The 19433-nt window shown below is 29.6% G+C and overlaps 1 protein-coding gene across 1 annotated transcript in view; it reads left to right on the top strand.

The window, feature by feature from the left end:
* The first annotated feature begins 387 nt into the window (after nucleotides 1-387).
* LOC142322066 (chaoptin) overlaps nucleotides 388-19433 on the top strand; it is a 250593-nt gene continuing 231547 nt past the window's right edge. Inside the window, exon 1 of the mRNA XM_075360711.1 lies at nucleotides 388-449. The gene's annotated coding sequence lies outside the window, so the exon portion shown is untranslated. The remainder of the gene's footprint in view (nucleotides 450-19433) is intronic.

The following is a 19433-nucleotide window of genomic DNA, read 5'->3' as shown; positions in this document are numbered from 1 at the left end:
TTTCTTTTACTATTCACTGTTAAATATATTTTGTTTCAAACGATTTTAGAAGTTTAATTCATATTTTAAGTATTTTCCTCGCATCAATCCTCAGTTATTCTTTACGTCTATTATAATTCTTGCAATTCATATTTTGTTGTGTTATTTCAACTTCAGAAATTTCATTAATTTGAAGTTTATCAGTTAGTAAATATATTACTTATAATCATACTCTCCTTACAATATTAATATGTAAAATATAATTAAATACATGCTTATTTTTCCCTTAAAGGAACATATTAATATTTCTATTTGATAAAAGTTAATGAATGTATGTATATATTCGTACAAAATAATAAATCATATTTACGTATATTATTACTCTCTTTTGTTACAGTCGAGACGAAAGTTTTTTGGATATTAACGTAATCACTAAACCTCTGATGAGAAGAACCAGTACACCTATTTAGGTAGGTCAAATAAGAAAAAATATTTAAAATATTTAAATGATATATACTCTAAAAAAAAAAAATCAAAAAATGTGAACACTGCATGACCTCCTTGTACGCCTATTAAATTACATATACACATTTTTTTGCTGCACTTCATTTAAATTTATTTCATTTGAAAGTGAGATACAATCCCTCGATTCTTCAGTAAACTGGACATTTACACAATAGCTGAAATATTGGTTTTTATTAACATCAAGTATTTATACAATTATTAATTAAACAATCTTACATGAAATATTAGGATAGAGTAAAATGTCCCTCTATTACTCGTATTACTAGATCAGTAGTGTTCATATTTCGTGAGTTACTGATTCACAAAGGTTTCAGATTTCTAGTGTGTCGTATATGTAAAAGTTAATAATTAAATTGTTCCATTTAGTGAACTCCATATATACTGGTTACAAATATTAATATCGACTTTACGGTGTTAAATATTCAGTTTTTATTTTTGGATTATTTGTTGAATAATAAAAAATGAAAAACAAAAAATCAAACGGGAAAAATAGAGATAACATGAAGAAATATATCTCATAAAAACTACAAGAAGATGAATATGAAATGGAAAAAAGTGTTAAGAAAAAGGGAAGAATAAAAAAATAAGAGCAGATGATAAATATAAAGAAGAAGAAAATGTTAAAACCAAAAAATAATAAAAAGGAAGAAAATGTTGCAAACAAAAAAAAATAAACAGGAAGAAAATGTTAAAACCAGAAAAAGAATAAAATGATGAAAATTTTGAAAATAAAGAATGTGTACACATCAGGTTGAGATCAGAAGAATTATATCAAATCAAAGAGCGATTAAATGATTAGCAACAAAAAACAAATAAACAAAATGATGATCAACTACGAGAATTTTTTGCAATTTATTAAAGATCGGGCATGTATGCATCAGTGTATATGTTGTTCTAGTGGGGGTTTATTTTTCAATCACTCAGTAGTTAACTTTAATGTAGAAAAAATTAAACAGAAACTCCAGAATAATTAAATCAAATTAAACAAAAAATTAAACGAGAAAATCCAAAAAAAATACGATTGTAAATTATAATTTTCAATTAATATTAAATAATCAGATTTTTCAGCAAATCTGTTTCATATACGCGTATTTAGTAATAATGCCTATTAAATTACATATACACATTTTTAAAAGACCATAAAATTTTATTAAAAGTTAAAAAAATAGAAGATAATGATTAATTCGAATCGATGTGCCTTCCCTTGTAAGATCCAAATTTTTTGGTCCAGTTGATTGCAATCAAAAGGGGAGGTGCACAATTAGATGTTACAACAGTCCTAAATTAAAAATTTCAACATCCTACGGCTAATAGTTTTTGAGTTATGCGAGATATGTGCATATGTACATACGTACAAACTTCACGCCGAACATAATCAAAGTTGATATTTCCGTTGAAATTTGGAAAACGAAATTTTTCCTTTACTTCGTACAAGGAATTAAAAATAGGCTAACAAATAAGTTATTCCTTTCATATGTCAATAATTTTATTTTAGGTGGTGTATTTAATTAAATAATAAATTATATTTTTACAAAATTAAAAAATGAACTGGGCTGAGGAAATCATACGGAGAAAGTTTATTTAAGCCTACCTTATTGAACATATCTATTGTACTAATCCGAAACCACTTTTTATGCATTTTTGTATTTTGTATTTAATATATTTATATTTTAAAAATCAGTTGTGTCGTGTATTATCCAAATAACACGTAAAGTCTTTCGTTGTACGGAGCAAATAATAAAAGAGTAACTAAAAAATGACAATATATATTATTGACATCATATTAAAATAAATTTTGTAGGACTGATTTCTACCATAACAGAAGTAAAACAAGTTCATAAAAAATTGTGATGACAGTGATGTATATAGGATACGTAGGAATATTACACAAGATACTTTTTTGCCTCCGGGACCACTATTAGGTATTGCTTCAGAGGATGAGATGAATGACAACTTTTGTAGCATGTGAAAATGTCATGCCTGACGTGAATTCAAACCCGGGTCCTCTGAAAGGTCGAGATGCTACCATTCGTGCCACGGAGCCCGGCACACTAGATATATTTAAAATATTATTTATTGTTTGTTTGTAATAGAGTTTATTGTACGAGAAATTACTGAATTTTATATATAATAATTAAGTTTTATTGTTACGAGACGTTTCTGTGATAACATTTTATATTATTGAATAACATATTTAAAAATGTGAAATGTGAAACGCATTTTATTAAAAATAAAATTTGGTTTTTATTTTTAATAAACAAAAGAAATACTTTTCATGTTATAGAAAAGATGATTGTTGGGTAAAGTTAACAAAAAACACACAGCTCGTATTTTCCAAAAGAAATTGGACTTTAATTGGAAATAAAACAAATGAACTTATGTTAAAATCATAACCTTAAAACATAAAAAGAAATTATGAAATTAACATGACTTAATGATACTTAAAATATCAGCTGAATCAACATATGAACAATGATCTTAAATGAAAAAAATACATGAATATACATTTTTTTAAATTCACAATGTAACAAAGCCTGAAAACACGAGAACATAATACAACTTATTTACAATTATATACTTAGATAAACATAACATCAATGAACATAGTATGACTGGAAAACTATTGAATTACTGACATATGCTGTAATATTGAAAAATTAGCAATGAACAAATGTCGTTAACTTAGAAAAATAAATTACAGTAAATCTTATTATTGGCACTGGCCTTTCCTGATTTATGACCAACAAACTTAACATTAAATAATTAATACATATAAATTCTAGTTTAGTACAGAAAAAAAGCCACGATAATATTCCAGTATAAAAAAAGAGTTAATTACAATAATCAAATTGAAATAAGTTAACATAAATAAATAGAGTTCATTTTGGTAAATAAGCATTCTTGAAAATATAAAATTACAAAGACCTAAAACATAACTGTACATCAGTTGTAATTTTCTTTAGATTAATTTAAGAGAATAGATAATGTACGATTAACTGAATGTTCCACAAATTTTAATGATAAAATAACTGTTTAACGTAATATATAATGAAAATTGAACTTGCCTGTAGCACATAAATATTAGCAAGAGACAAACTCGTGAATAAAGGTAAATGAATACATACAGTAATCATGGGCGTAGTCTGCAGTGGTGTATCAGGAATGCAGGGGTGAGATGTGGTTTAGAGGTAGAATAATACGTAGCATCTCAGATATGTAGCAACGAGTTTGGAGATTCTGCATCGATAAAAATATAATCAGCAGCTAGAGAAGATTCGGCGTCGATAGAATTGGCAGTTTGTAGTATTTGAAGCACTTTCAACATAGACGTAATATAGTGAATTTGAAGAATAACTTAACAAAGAAACGAGGCTGGACGAACATAGAAAACTGGGAAATCACGAAAAACTGACGAGTAGAACTAGAGAATATTTTGACAGAGAAATACCGCAACGCTTATGAAGACGAAGAAAGTATTAACATTATACGAGCGAAAGAGAACATCGAAGCCTGGTCCTCGAAGTCTGGAGGACCAGGATCCGCACAGCGTGAAAGTCAGGACTAGAATGACCAAAGCTGGCGTGGTGAGAGTAGGGGAAGCGAACAAAGCAATGGACAGAAGAGTGTGTGTGTGTGTGTGTGTGTTGACAACACGAGTAGTGTCTAAGTGTTACTATGAGAACGATTAGAGAGAACGTGTGGAATTCGGGAACGAAGACAAAACAAAAATAATTTACAAGCAAGCAGACCACTAAGGAATTACGTAAGAGTGATAAAATAATTTCTGAATACGCAAGTTGAAGAAATTACATCAGGGCAGACAAAGAGAAATAGACTTCTAGGAAGTATGACAATATTGAAATTGGTGAGAATAAAAAACACTAAAGACTAATATATATATATATATATATATATTAAGACTAAACAGCAATAAATAAAGCGAGATATGAAATAAGCTAACACCAATATGATTATGCAACAGTAAGTCAAACTGGAGCCTAGAGAAATTGATATCGAAGACAAACCCAAACAACCTATTTAAAAATATACGTAGATAAGCCTTACAAAAATGCAAAATAAAATTACCAAGCCTGTAAACTACAAGACTCGACCATAACCTTGAATTCATTGGAATAAAAACAACTTTACGCAAACGGCGTAAACAGTGATGACGAGAGCTTTATGATTAATTTGCAGTTACTGTTTTAAATATCTATATCTACCTGCTATGCATGTGTGAAGATGCTTTTAACAATGTGTGTTGGCGGTTTTCCGGGATTAGAAAGGAATCTGGGGTTAGAAGGGATTTTTACAGTTGGATAACTTTTATTATGCCACTTACAAGAGGAGAAATGAATTTTTATTTTATTTTATAAAATAAAAACATATGGATTTGTTTCTTTTTCATCTATAAACTTATCAGTTTAGATATGCCAGTCAATATTCAATTAATGTTTGATGGCAGTAGATTTTTCATTTATCACATTCATTGTCTGATACAAGAGGCCCGAGGTCAAAACATTCCTCATCAGGGCTTCACGTAGTTTAAAAATACTGCTGAATGTGATTAGGAAATGCAACGTTCAAAGACTGTTTTAAGAATCATTCCCACTTCTATGTAGATGGGTATAATTGTGGAAATCGCGAGGAATTTTTAGCGACCTACATTACTCCCTCCTGTAAGGGCGTCTGATGGGTAATGGGTCATGGGTTACGAGCGATGGGAAAAAGCCGAGCTGTTTGCTACGGATCTGAGTAAGACATTTCTCCCGCTTGACGGAGTGGATGCTAATGTAGAGAAAATAATTGACGTTTTGGACATCGAAATGCCTCTAAGCCCACTTTAACGACGGAAGTGATACAGGCAGTAAGCAAGAGTAACGGTAAAAGAAGCCTCCAGACTTTTACATAATCATACGTACAATGCTAGTTATGTTCCCGTTCAAGGCAATCAGGTATATAACAAACATTTTCAATGATATCCTTTGGACGTCGTGCTTACCATTGGAGTGTAAGGTTATTCAAATTGTGATGATTTCGAAACCAGATAAACTTGCACAGGATGTATCTTCCAACAGACCGAAAACCCTTCTACAAAATCTGCCGAAATCGTTTGAGAAGCTTATTCTTAGAGGATTATGGCCAGCATTGGAAAGAGAAAATATTATTCCAAATTATTAATTTGCTATCAGAAGTAAACACTTCACCGTTGAACAGATGTAAAGGGCTGTGAATGTCATAACCAAGTGCCGGAAAGAAAAGAGGTTCTGCTTGGCAGGCGTCTTGAGTGTTCAACAGACCTTTGACAAGATTTGGCTGCCTGGACTGCTCCATAAGCTAAAACATAGCTTTCCTCAACCTTTCTATTTAGTCTTATGGTACTCCTGGATGGCCGTTTTTCCCGGGTCCCGTGTAACCACGAGATATCTGGATTCTTTGACATTAGATTGGGTGGGGGGGGGGATTCTCAGAGCTTTGTAACGGGACCAGTCCTGTACTGAATTTCACAGCGAACCTGCCGGCTCCGGATCACGTAACCATCTCCTCGTTTGCCAATGACACAGATATCCTTTCTCTTAACCAAGACTCCTCGACTGGCCTCGGGGTAGCTTCAATCGGCGTTACAACTGATCGACGAGTGGCTAGAAAAGTAAAGAATCACAATAAATCGAGTAGTGTTATGTTAAGGAGGGATGACTGTCACCGGGTCCAGCTAGACGGTGTTTTCACCTCTCACTCAAGTTGTGTACGCTACCTCGTCCTCCATCTTGATCTTCGCTTAATATTGAAGAATCTTATGAAAGAGAAATGAAAACAGCTAATGATCACGTTGAAGGAGCTTTATTAATTTCTAAGCAGGAACTCAGATTTTTCGCTGTTCAACAAACGTTTAACATACTAATACAAGGTCATTCTGAAAACCACTTGAACGTATGGTATACAGCTATAAGGTACCACGTACAAGAACACCGTCGAGGTTATACAACAATTCCAGAATAAATTGACGAGTATCTTTACAGTTGCCGTGGATTGCATGGTACAAAGAAATTCATAATTATCTAGAATTGCCTTATGTCGGCGAAAAATCAAACGGTTCGGTTCAAATTACAAACAAACGGCTAAATTCACAAACCGTGTGAACTATCTAGCGCTGAATCTCCTAGATATCAGTGAGAATGTCCGGCGACCTAAACGCCTTTACTTGCTAGAACTGGGGGAGTCTGAGGGATCTTGAGCTGGGACGACATACCTAAAGTGATAAGAATTTTCCCTATGCCTTTATGAAGAGTCTAATTTCCTTTCATAAGCAATTATTCTAATATTTTATTTCTTTCCTTTGTCTTGTAATATTATTTGATTTTTTGTTACATTTTTAGGGACTTCTATACTTTTTATGGAGTAAATCTGTGCAAGTGCATTTATATATTAGAGTTATTGTCATATGGACGTGTGCTTTAGTTAGTGGATTCATTCGAAACTTTCAAGTGTTTTTATAATCCTATTTACTTACGATTCCTTCCTGGAACCGATTGTAAATTAACGAACTGTGATACGAAAAAAGATTATCTATTCTTCTTATCTGTTTAAATGAGGGAAAAATAAACAATTAAATAAAAATTAATTTTACTTGACTATATAAGAAGGTCAAAAAATACATAATTTCCTTTGACGTTAGTATACCTTGTATAAATTTACATATTTCTAATTCGATATTGTATTCAGGTTCTTTAGAAACAGCTTTTAGAACTCATTTTTTATGAATCATATGTAGCTATGTTTGGATATTAAAAATATATATATAATTACACATAGTGTAACAGGACCGGTATAAGGGACCTGAATAACGGATTCCTAAAAATTAAGAAGAAAGTCATAGAAAATTTAATAATGGAAGGAATGCAGAAAGGGACTAAAAGAAACTCTTGTAGTAAAAGTACAGGTCCATTTAACAATCTTCTTTTGTAATACTGCCCACTAAAACACAATAAAACAATATTTGTTCCGTGAGTTACCGGACCAGCTTAAGGAATGCATGGGAACAAAGAGCTCGATCGATCGTTCTCACGCTTCGACCTGGGTCCGGTCCTGCAGGTAAAGAAGATATGAGTATAAATATTCCAGGAAAGACCAGTTTAAAATCAGTTCTGGAATCTGGTCTAGCGGGACGTTCAGCGAGGAGTGCGATTTGAGTCTGCGAGACGTCAGTCAGTGAGTGCATTTTGCGAGGAGGGCAGTGAAGAAGCGAATTTCTATTGTGAATTAAGTTCGATACGATTAAGTTGTCGGCCACGAGTAATTTCAGTAAACAAGAAATATTATCGGTGAGTTACTGTGAGACTATAACTGAAGGAGATAATGTAGAAAATTTCATTCATAAATTGTTAGGGTAGTTTTATTTATGATTAGCAAAGGTATTTGAGTGAAAGAACGTTATACTTGTCTTCTCTATTTTTTACTATTGTTAGTATTGCAAGACTAGTGGTTAAAAGTGTTAAGAGTAGCGGGCATGCTATTTCTTTTGTCAATGGGATTGAGTTCTGGTTTTCATTATTTATTTATCTAATTGTAAATAAACTTGGACAAATAAATTCTGTTAAAATTCTGTTTTGTATGTAATCTCTGTATATTGACATTTACGATTATTTGTTTCTTACTGACAAGTAATATTATTATCGTTTACTGTTGCTATTATTGTGGTTGTGATTTCTATTTGTTTATTTACTATTTTTCATTAATTGTTTTATTATTGACACTAATTATTATTGTTATTATTGATTTATCTTGCTATACTTATGTTTTTAAACTAATAAAATGTAATTATATAAACATTCCAAATTGTTAATCTCTCAATATCCTGATCGAGCCAAGAACACGCGACAATATTTTATAATTAATTTTATTGAAATTTTAGCTTACGATTAGATGTTTCGTTTTTACTGTACCAACATTTACCTGTATTATTATAACTACTTATAAAATAATAATAATAAATAAACAAAATTAAATAACAACAAACTGCTTGCTGCTTTAGCATTCAAGGGCGTATATTATAGTCAGTCTTTACCTGTTGTGTGGCGAGCATTATAATCTAGCACTGAGTATTATAATCTAGGATGTGTACGTCGACTGAAAACATAAACTACTTGTATTTGAGCGTGTGTATATATATATATATATATATATATATATGTGTGTATATAAGCTTCTATGTGTTCATTTGTGTATATAATGCGGCTAGTGTTTGTGTGTGTGAGACAGGGAGACATGAATCAAGCAGCCGCCAGGCGTTTAAATCTATTACCAGTTGTATAAAGCATAAGGTTCACTCTCACCTCTAATTTGGTTCTTCTGATAGAAGATAAATCACCTTTACAGAATCCCTCTCATGCTATTTCTCTTCTTTATTCATCTCCTTCTTTGTACACCAAATCTTTTTCCGTGCTACCCCTTCTAAACAGTTCTTGTTCAACCCTTTTTCCTATTCTATTCAGAAAGATTTTTTTTATTGGCAGTGTACTCGATGTAAAAATTACTTGTTTTATCAGTTATTTTAATATAATTCTAATTTTCCTAATTGCTAAACATCTTTTTTTCAATATTAGTTCTTTTATTAACTTTTTTTTTAATCAAATCATGATAATCATGTTCTAATAGCTTTACACGTAGATTTTCTTTAGCTCCTAATAATTAAAAAATTAATAATTTGATTTAATCAAGAGTCTTATTTCACTAAAAATAAATAAGTGTTTATTTTAATTTTTTATACATATTTTTTTTTTTTGTCTTCAGTCATTTGACTGGTTTGATGCAGCTCTCCAAGATTCCCTATCTAGTGCTAGTCGTTTCATTTCAATATACCCCTTACATCCTTCATCCCTAACAATTTGTTTTACATATTCCCAACGTGGCCTGCCTACACAATTTTTCCCTTCTACCTGCCCTTCCAATATTAAAGCGACTATTCCAGGATGCCTTAGTATGTGGCCTATAAGTCTGTCTCTTCTTTTAACCATATTTTTCGAAATGCTTCTTTCTTCATCTATTTGCCGCAATACCTCTTCATTTGTCACTTTATCCACCCATCTGATTTTTAACATTCTCCTATAGCACCACATTTCAAAAGCTTCTAATCTTTTCTTCTCAGATACTCCGATTGTCCATGTTTCACTTCCATATAAAGCGACACTCCAAACATACACTTTCAAAAATCTTTTCCTGACATTTAAACTAATTTTTGATGTAAACAAATTATATTTCTTACTGAAGGCTCGTTTAGCTTGTGCTATTCGGCATTTTATATCGCTGCTGCTTCGTCCATCTTTAGTAATTCTACTTCCCAAATAACAAAATTCTTCTACCTCCATAATCGTTTCTCCTGCTATTTTCACATTCAGTGGGCCATCTTTGTTATTTCTACTACATTTCATTACTTTTGTTTTGTTCTTGTTTATTTTCATGCGATAGTTCTTGCGTAGGACTTCATCTATGCCATTCATTGTTTCTTCTAAATCCTTTTTACTCTCGGCTAGAATTACTATATCATCAGCGAATCGTAGCATCTTTATCTTTTCACCTTGTACTGTTACTCCGAATCTAAATTTTTCTTTAACATCATTAACTGCTAAGTTCCATGTAAAGATTAAAACGTAACGGAGACAGGGAACATCCTTGTCGGACTCCCTTTCTTATTACGGCTTCTTTCTTATGCTCTTCAATTGTTGCTGTTGCTGTTTGGTTGCTATACATGTTAGCAATTGTTCTTCTATCTCTGTATTTGAACCCTAATTTTTTTAAAATGCTGAACATTTTATTCCAGTCTACGTTATCGAATGCCTTTTCTAGGTCTATAAACGCCAAATATGTTGGTTTGTTTTTCTTTAATCTTCCTTCTACTATTAATCTGAGGCCTAAAATTGCTTCCCTTGTCCCTATACTTTTCCTGAAACCAAATTGGTCTTCTCCTAACACTTCCCCCACTCTTCTCTCAATTCTTCTGTATAGAATTCTAGTAAAGATTTTTGATGCATGACTAGTTAAACTAATTGTTCTGTATTCTTCACATTTATCTGCCCCTGCTTTCTTTGGTATCATTACTATAACACTTTTTTTGAAGTCTGACGGAAATTCCCCTTTATCATAAATATTACACACCAGTCTGTATAATCTATCAATCGCTTCCTCACCTGCACTCCGCAGTAATTCTTCAGGTATTCCGTCTATTCCAGGAGCCTTTCTACCATTTAAATCTTTTAATGCTCTCTTAAATTCAGATCTCAGTATTGTTTCTCCCATTTCATCTTCCTCAACTTCCTCTTCTTCCTCTATAACACCATTTTCTAATTCATTTCCTCCATATAACTCTTTAATATATTTCACCCATCTATCGACTTTACCTTTCGTATTATATATTGGTGTACCATCTTTGTTTAACACATCATTAGATTTTAATTTATGTACCCCAACATTTTCCTTAACTTTCCTGTATGCTCCGTCTATTTTACCAATGTTCATTTCTCTTTCCACTTCTGAACACTTTTCTTTAATCCACTCTTCTTTTGCCAGTTTGCACTTCCTGTTTATACCATTTCTTAATTGCCGATAGTTTCTTCATCACTAGCATTCTTATGTTTTCTACGTTCATCCATCAGCTGCAATATATCGTCTGAAACCCAAGGTTTTCTACCAGTTCTCTTTATTCCGCCTAAGTTTGCTTCTGCTGATTTAAGAATTTCCTTTTTAACATTCTCCCATTCTTCTTCTACATTTTCTACCTTATCGTTTTTACTCAGACCTCTTGCAATGTCCTCCTCAAAAATCTTCTTTACTTCCTCTTCCTCAAGCTTCTCTAAGTTCCACCGATTCATCTGACACCTTTTCTTCAGGTTTTTAAACTCCTTCATGCTGTTATTATCACCAGGAAGAAGAGAATCTCTAAAATAAAATATATCAAATAAGAGTGAATACGAGAATAACATTTATATGACAATTGGATGTAGTTTAATATTTTTTTTTTACTTTTTTGCTGAAACAGTTCATTTAATTTATAGACAAATTTTTAATTATTTTTGTGCATCATATTTTGATAAAATAATTTATAAAAATATAAAGATTTCCTCCCATCAGACTTAAATAAAATTAAATTTTTACTAAAGAAAGATATCTCTTAAGATATTTTTGTTTGGGGTTTAATAACATCCGTATGAATTGAGAAAAGTTAGCCTCACGTTGTTTTTATAACATGAAAATATAAATATATATATTTTTTATTTTTCATCAAAAAAGATAAATTAAAATAAAGGTAAACCAATAAACCTTTTAATCGTTCAATTTCGTGTCTTAAATAACTTTTTTCTTTAAAAAAAAATCAAGGAAAAAGAAAATATGTTTTTAAAATTGGCAGCTGTGTTTACAGGCTTCCGGCCAACCAGTCATTAGCCCCTTGTTAGGTTATCTCGTACTGTTTAGGGCCCCAATTTGCATTTCAATAGCAAGTGCGGTTCCTCCTGTGTGCTAGAGGGCGATCTTATCTAATGCTGCTTCCTTTTCAACCACCCGCGCTCTATCTTCCGACCCTAAAACTCTAAACAGTCTACCTCGCTTGTTACCCCTCACTTGTTTCCCTAATGAATCCTTCTTGTAATTTAAAAACTTCTTTTTACAATTCTAATTAAAAATATTATTTTCCATTAATATTTTAATTTTGAAGTTATAATTAATTTTTTATTACTAATTAAAAGTGATGATAAGTATGAATAGATGGTGTAAAAATGGTAATTAGTCTTCCTTACAATATTGCGTATAAAAATAATTTGTACTCGCTTCTCGCTATTTTACCATAAGACTAATATTCGGATTAACTTAATATTTTATTAAAAAAATGAATAAAACAGATATTGTTTCAAAGTAATTTCTACATGATAATATATATCCATATATACATATATATATATATATATATATATATATATATATACATATATATATATATATATATATATATATATATATATATATATATACTTTATCTACATATTTTTATTTAAGAGCTTCCAATTCTTTTTATAGTTTTTTGATACTCATCAAACCACCAAGATGCTTAAGCTTTCAGTCGTCAGATGAGAATAAAAAATGTATATTAATATGATGGATACGTGAACCAGGCCTGAATACTGAAAGAAGCTACAACGTATTACAAAAGATTAATTTAGTAAAATTACAAATAAAGAAACCTAATATGTGTTTTATAATAAATGCATTCCCTATATTAAGGCTCACATGAGGATATTAATTTTAATAAATACCTTCCCTATTTTAAGACTCACATGAGGATATTAATTTGAAGATATTAAATTTTATTCATTCTAGGAAAACTCAATACGATTTCTTGTGTGCGTTTCAACTGTTTCTTGTGAGTGTTGCTTAACATACTGGGCTAAAAGAGAACAAATATTGAAATTTAAGAACATCATAATGAGATCATTATTTTAAAGAAAATAAAGAGAAAGTGAAGAATATGAAAACATTAAACAACACTGCGACTGAACAGCAAACAAAAATAATCATATTCATGCGAAAGCGATTGAACATTTATATTTATATTATGATACCATCACTCATCTCTCTTATTGAGCTCCTATAGCAAAACAACATGCCTAATGCCCGTTATGGTTTGTAAAAGAAAATTCAATTAAGGTATATTACATTAATTTTAAAAATTCCAACACATTTAAAAGAAAACAAAATTTAAATAGTTATCCATTAAAAAGTTACAATATTAGGTGAATCCCACCTCTCTCTCTGCACTCTTGCAGATATTTCAAATACGAAATACAGAATCATTCAAAAGGTATTGAAAAGTAGATTCTTGAGGAATTTAAAAATATAAACATTTTCTGTAAAATTAGGTTTGAAATTTTGTATGACATTGCTTATTCTCTTATGTTTATTTTGTAAAAAAAAAAGAAGCAATTTCATTTCATTATATTACCTAAATATTTTATTATATAATTATTTCCTTTCAGTTTTTGGAATTGAATGTTAGAATTTTTGTTTATGAAACTGTTATAATAATACAATACACTAAATTATATCTAAAACATTAAACATAATATAATAAGCATCACGAAATATATTCTGATGCATGAAGAATAAACAAATAAAAAAACTTTTGATTGTCTTAAATTAAGAAAACATATTTGTATAAGCTAAGCTTTTAAAAAAAATAATATATGAGGAAACTGGTAAAAAGGATGCATTTCTAAAATTACAACACAAAAATACTAATCTACCTTTAATTCCAGTTATAAAGAACTTTATTTGTATATCAAACAATTCCTGCGCACGTACGTTCAAATAGTTAATTCGATATTAATTTTTATCAAGGGTGAATAAATCATATAGGTTCTAAGTTTTTTATATATGTTATTTATGTAATAAAAAAAAATAGTGAAATTGTGAAGCGTTATAAAATAATTAGCCGAAATATACAAAGAAGGAAGAAAATAATTGCTTCTGGAAATAAAGAGGTTTAATAGATTATTTCTTTAAACCATTACAGTTATTTCTGATTGTTTCATTTTGTATAGAACACCTTAGCTGGAAGACCCAGTCAATTATGTTCTCTGATAACGAAGCTGTTTAATTAATCCACCGGTAAACAGAGTGAATTCGGCCAACAGAGTGAAAGTATAAGTTGCAAGTCTGAATATCGCCAACGTTTATGTCGATTTATAGTACTGGTAAGCAACGAAATATTGTGCAATGAAGAAGGCAACGGTAGATCAGATGATTCTTCATTTCCTTAGTAAATTTAACTGATGCTTATTATTCTAAAATTATAACAGATTTAAGGTTAGCATATCAGGATGCCTACAGCTGTTGTGTTTATGACTCATAACACGTATAATATTTGAATTTAATATTTATTTATTGTTTTAATTCTGTTAGAAAGTCAAATAGATAAATTAATTATTTAAAGATGGGCTGCTGTCATAAGTTTTGAGTGAGAGTTTAATTTGTACAAAAACTTTCCTTTAAAAATATTTTATTCTTACATACAATCATTTTTATTTTATTTTTCAACTTTTATTGTTTGAAAGTTCTTAAAATAAAGTTCAGGTGGACAGGAAAATAATTCTTACTCTAAATGGGAATCGAAAACTGATTTAGATTTTTCTGTATCTATTGAACTGATTGATCTATCAGGAGTGATATATATTCTATATATTGTATGTATACACCATATCGTGGTATACATAATTGTGGTATGAAATATGATTAATCGACTGATTTTTAAATCATATTAAGTGATTGAATTTATTGCATAAATAATAATTATAATAATAAAAACTATAAAAGTGGCATATTATTATAAATATAATTTCTTTTTATTTAACACTTAAAAGCACAACATTAAAAATGTTATATAATTACATATGTCGTGAAAAATAATAATAATAAGTTACGTTGTAAAAATTTTAGTGTATTAAAAATTTTTATTGAATAATTTTTATGGTTTAATATTGTAGAATATATTATTTATTCTGACAGAAAGAAAGTTTATTATATTTACAACCAGTACAGTGAAAAATTTCAAATGAATTCCCATACATATATTAAAGGAAAAATATTACTAAGGTATGAGCTGTGCGGTTCTTTTAGAGTTAGAAGCATTCAACAGTTATATTTTATTTTTCATCCATTCAAGCAAATATTTATAACTTTCAGTCTTATGTATCATTTCTAGTATTTATTAGTTCATATAAAAGAAAATAATTTCTTTACACCAAGAAAATTTATTCTCTTGATTTGCATTAAAATAAAGTAGTACGTTATAAGCAGAATAAGTTGATTTTCTTTCTAGACATGTGAACCATTTTTGCTTTTCCGTTGATCGCTTGGCTAGTGTAAAACATTTTCCCATCCCGAATGATACTGAAAAAATCTCTTAATCTTAACATATACGATGCATAATCAGAATCATATTTCATATGTTGTATATTTGTTTTATTTTAGTTTTAAGCCTTTATTTTACCTTCTAAATGCAGTTCTATAACTTTAGGACCCTCAAAATATAGTATCAATGTTACCCTTCTTTTACAAGATATAGCCACAATTTTCTTTAAGTTCAAACACACACACACACACACACACACACACACACACACACACACACACACACACAAAAGATTTACAACATTATCCTGAAAAGGTAAACGAAATTAGTATATATTTGTTTAGTGAATATTTTAACCCAGTTTTAGGGATTTAATTAATTACCTTTACAAATTTGTAAACTTTTAATGGTTTGTGGAGGAGGAGTAGTAGAGTTTGACAAATAGATAAAATATTCTAGTTTATTGTATACTTCTGAAAGAGAAAAGAGATAATTTTCTCAAACAAAACTCTGACCCTAATACCACTGTATGAAATTTAGTAGGATTCTGTAACTTTTTCTAAAATGTTACACTTATATATAATTTTAAACTAAAAATATATTACCACTGTTTGCTCACAAAATTATTGTTTTTTTTTTTTTTGTATTTTTCTTAAGTTTTATACATAGACATTTTTTTGTTGAATTTATAACTAGCCAATTATAGCTTAATTGTAACACCGATAGGTACTTTTAATGTAATCATGAGTGAAAACTAATTGGATTGATTAAGTAAGAAAAAAATAGATAGTATTAAGGACAGAAATTTTTTGTGGAATAAAATAAAGATCCAAATTAGATTTTTTGGCAAGTATTACATCATGAGCAATAATACATTTTGTTAATTTTGTGTTAAAGTGAGGAAATTGTTGATAAAAAATAAAAAATCTGAAACAAACTAAAGAGATGATTCTGGATGTAAAACAATAATTAGAGGTTAAGATATTAGTTCAAAGAAAGAAATATATTTCGAGACGGTGTTTTGTCATTCTGAACACATTTTTATTTTGACTTAGAAAATTATTTTTTAAACAACTGACATTTTTTTATCAGGTAGTTTTATTATATCAAAAGAGGCTGGTAAATTTAGGGCATAATTATATTTACGAAAATTTTAAATCAATTTTGAATTTACAAAAATGTTTTTAGAATGATTTAACTAATCGTGAAAATCCGAACTTTTCATGAGTAATATGACCGAAGATCAATATCAGAGGTTATAATTTGATTATATTATCGATTTTTATGTCAAAAAGCCTCTTCATGCAGATTATTTCCAAGAAAAAACAAATTAATATTATTCTTGAAGATATTTTTGAAGTTGATCATCCTTTCTATTATTTAGATTGTCAAAGTATTCGTTAATTACGCTAATGATTTCAGCTCTATTCTAAATCATTCTATGAAGCTTTTCAAATCTTAAAGCATTTTTTCTTTAATATGCTGAAATATTAAACCAAAGTAATAAAATTTGTATTTTTTAACTGATACTTGTGAAATACTTCCTAATCAATAAATAAAAATATAATAAACTCCGTTTATTTTAATAAAAAAAGCCTTACCTTTTTTCTTAATATTCATTTTCCAGATTTTCCAGAAAAAAATATTTTTTTACAAAATGACTTTAAAGTGTCGTTCTTATCATAATAATAGCTTTTTCTTAAGAGAAAAAGTAAATAAAAAGTTATATCAGTTGCTGTTTTTAAAATGTTAGTTGAGTTACTAGGCAAACATAGTACGAAATATGTTCAACATGCGTTAATTAAGAGTGTATTTACAAGGCTAGGCTACATTTACAATAAAATATTGCTCGGCAATATATATATGTACTTATAATAATCGGGATTATTTAAGTTAATGAGTGGAAGTTGTGCTTTGCTTCGTAATGTAATGAGTTCGAAGAGTTTAATTAAGCCCATTAGACTGTTGAGCAAAACGGTGGGGGGAAAAGGGATATTAGGACAATCCCTGCCCTAGATCGAAATAACAATGAGGAGGCTTTATGCCCGCATTTACTCTACAAGGAATGGTACTTAACAGCCCTCTAACCCTTTGCGTTATGAACTCAACATGTATCTGGTGCACGACTATTTGCTTATTATTAGCACCTATCTAACAACCGTATACATTTTAACGCTAAACACGGTTTTCAGTGTAACTATATTCCGTTTTAATCCAGGGTTTATCGTTTATAACCGAAGTACAAATGAGTGGTTGATAATAACTATGTATCAGATAGCAATTTTAATCTCAAAAAAAGAATTTTCTAACGTAATAAATAATTAAATATATTTTTAATTATAGTAATATTGTAATATTACTATAATTAAATGACATTTATTCAAATGACATTTTTAGAAGAAGAGGTTAGTGGAGTATGGTAAATTTACTATATTAGAGTAATAAGTTCATATCACGGATATATATTCAAATATATATATTTAAATTCATCGGATAAGTCTATTTTAAAATAAAGTACGAAAGAAAGATAAAAAATAATATACGTGAATTTATTAACGCAGATTTGTGTTTCCCTCAACACAGTTTAATTAAAAATTATGGTTACTTTAATTAGATAAATTGATTAATTTCTTTTATTAAATATTAAGGGTCTTTTCTGCTATGCATCACACAATATTTTTTTATGTAATGCTTATGAATTGTTTTGTTTTTGTCGACATATTCACAGAGCGTGGTACCTACGACCATTCGATCATTAAGACTAGCTGTTTCCCACAGGGACAATGCGAGTTTTCAGTAAAACAGGATAACATTCAACTCATATATCGAGTCACTTATTACAGTGTTTTTCAACAACGTTTTTACAGCGTATTTTGAATAAATAAACAATATAATTAAATTGTTAATATTTATGTTTAGTTGAAGTGATGTTTACATTAATTTGTGATATAATATTAGTAGTACTCATAAATGTAAAATACATTAATTATGAAGCTCATAATAGTATTTTGAATAATAATAATCAGCATACAGCTTAAATAAATAATAATGCAATTGAATATTTTAATCTATAATAGTTTGAAATTACATTCATAATTGGATTACAACACCTCAAGATTATGAAAGGAAAAGTTGTCATCATATCAAAGGTTTCCCACTTTTAAGGACTTTATCGAATTTCTTAAATCCAGAAGACTTTCGCAGGAAATATGTTAAGAGTTGTGTCGGGAACTTCTCTTCTGGGCGTAAAAAACTGATAACTAGTGGAATGCCGAACCGGTACAAATCTGAAAATACCTGAAATTTTCAAGAATCTTAATGTTCAACAAATTACTACAATAATAGGTCTACCAGAAATTTGATCTACATCATTTACATAATATCTTTTTTAGTTTATTATTACATTTTATTTACATTATCTCATCTTTTTTGCAATAGCATTTGATTCATTTCATATATATTTTAATTTGTTAATAATTCAGATTGTAAATTTCAGTTATTACTATTATTATGGATAGTGAACAATTATTTAGATAAAGAGGATTATTAAAAAAAAAAAAAAGTGGTAGTAAGTATTTAAAAAATGGTTTGTTTTAATGCTGCAATTAGGTAACAAAAGTTAAGAAGAATTAAGTTAGATTATGAACCGGCCTCCGTGGCTCGATTGGTAGCGTCTCAGCCTTTCATCCGGAGATCCTGAGTTCAAATACCGGTAAGGCATGGCATTTTTACACCCTACATTGTCATCCATCTCATTCTCTGTAGCAATACCTAACGGTGGTCCCGAAGGTTAAACAAAAACAAAAAAGACGTTAGGTCTTGAGGTGAATAGACGTGCAAATCTTCAAAATGTCCTTTTTTGGTGTTTTATTTTATTTTGTATTGTTCTTAGACATTTAATTACTGTTTTTCATTAATTAAAGTTTAAGAGCTTATTAAACTTTGATTCTATCCAACGGTTGCCAGGCGTTGTTTGTTTTGGGTGCAGGCTGTTAAATTTAATCGGAGGGAAATTTTGAATAATACATTCCCT

Source organism: Lycorma delicatula, chromosome 3 (genome assembly GCF_047948215.1).
Source record: "Lycorma delicatula isolate Av1 chromosome 3, ASM4794821v1, whole genome shotgun sequence".
Lineage (NCBI taxonomy): Eukaryota > Metazoa > Arthropoda > Insecta > Hemiptera > Fulgoridae > Lycorma > Lycorma delicatula.
The sequence above is the reverse complement of the archived record's forward strand: the minus strand, read 5'-3'. Positions and strand labels throughout refer to the sequence as shown.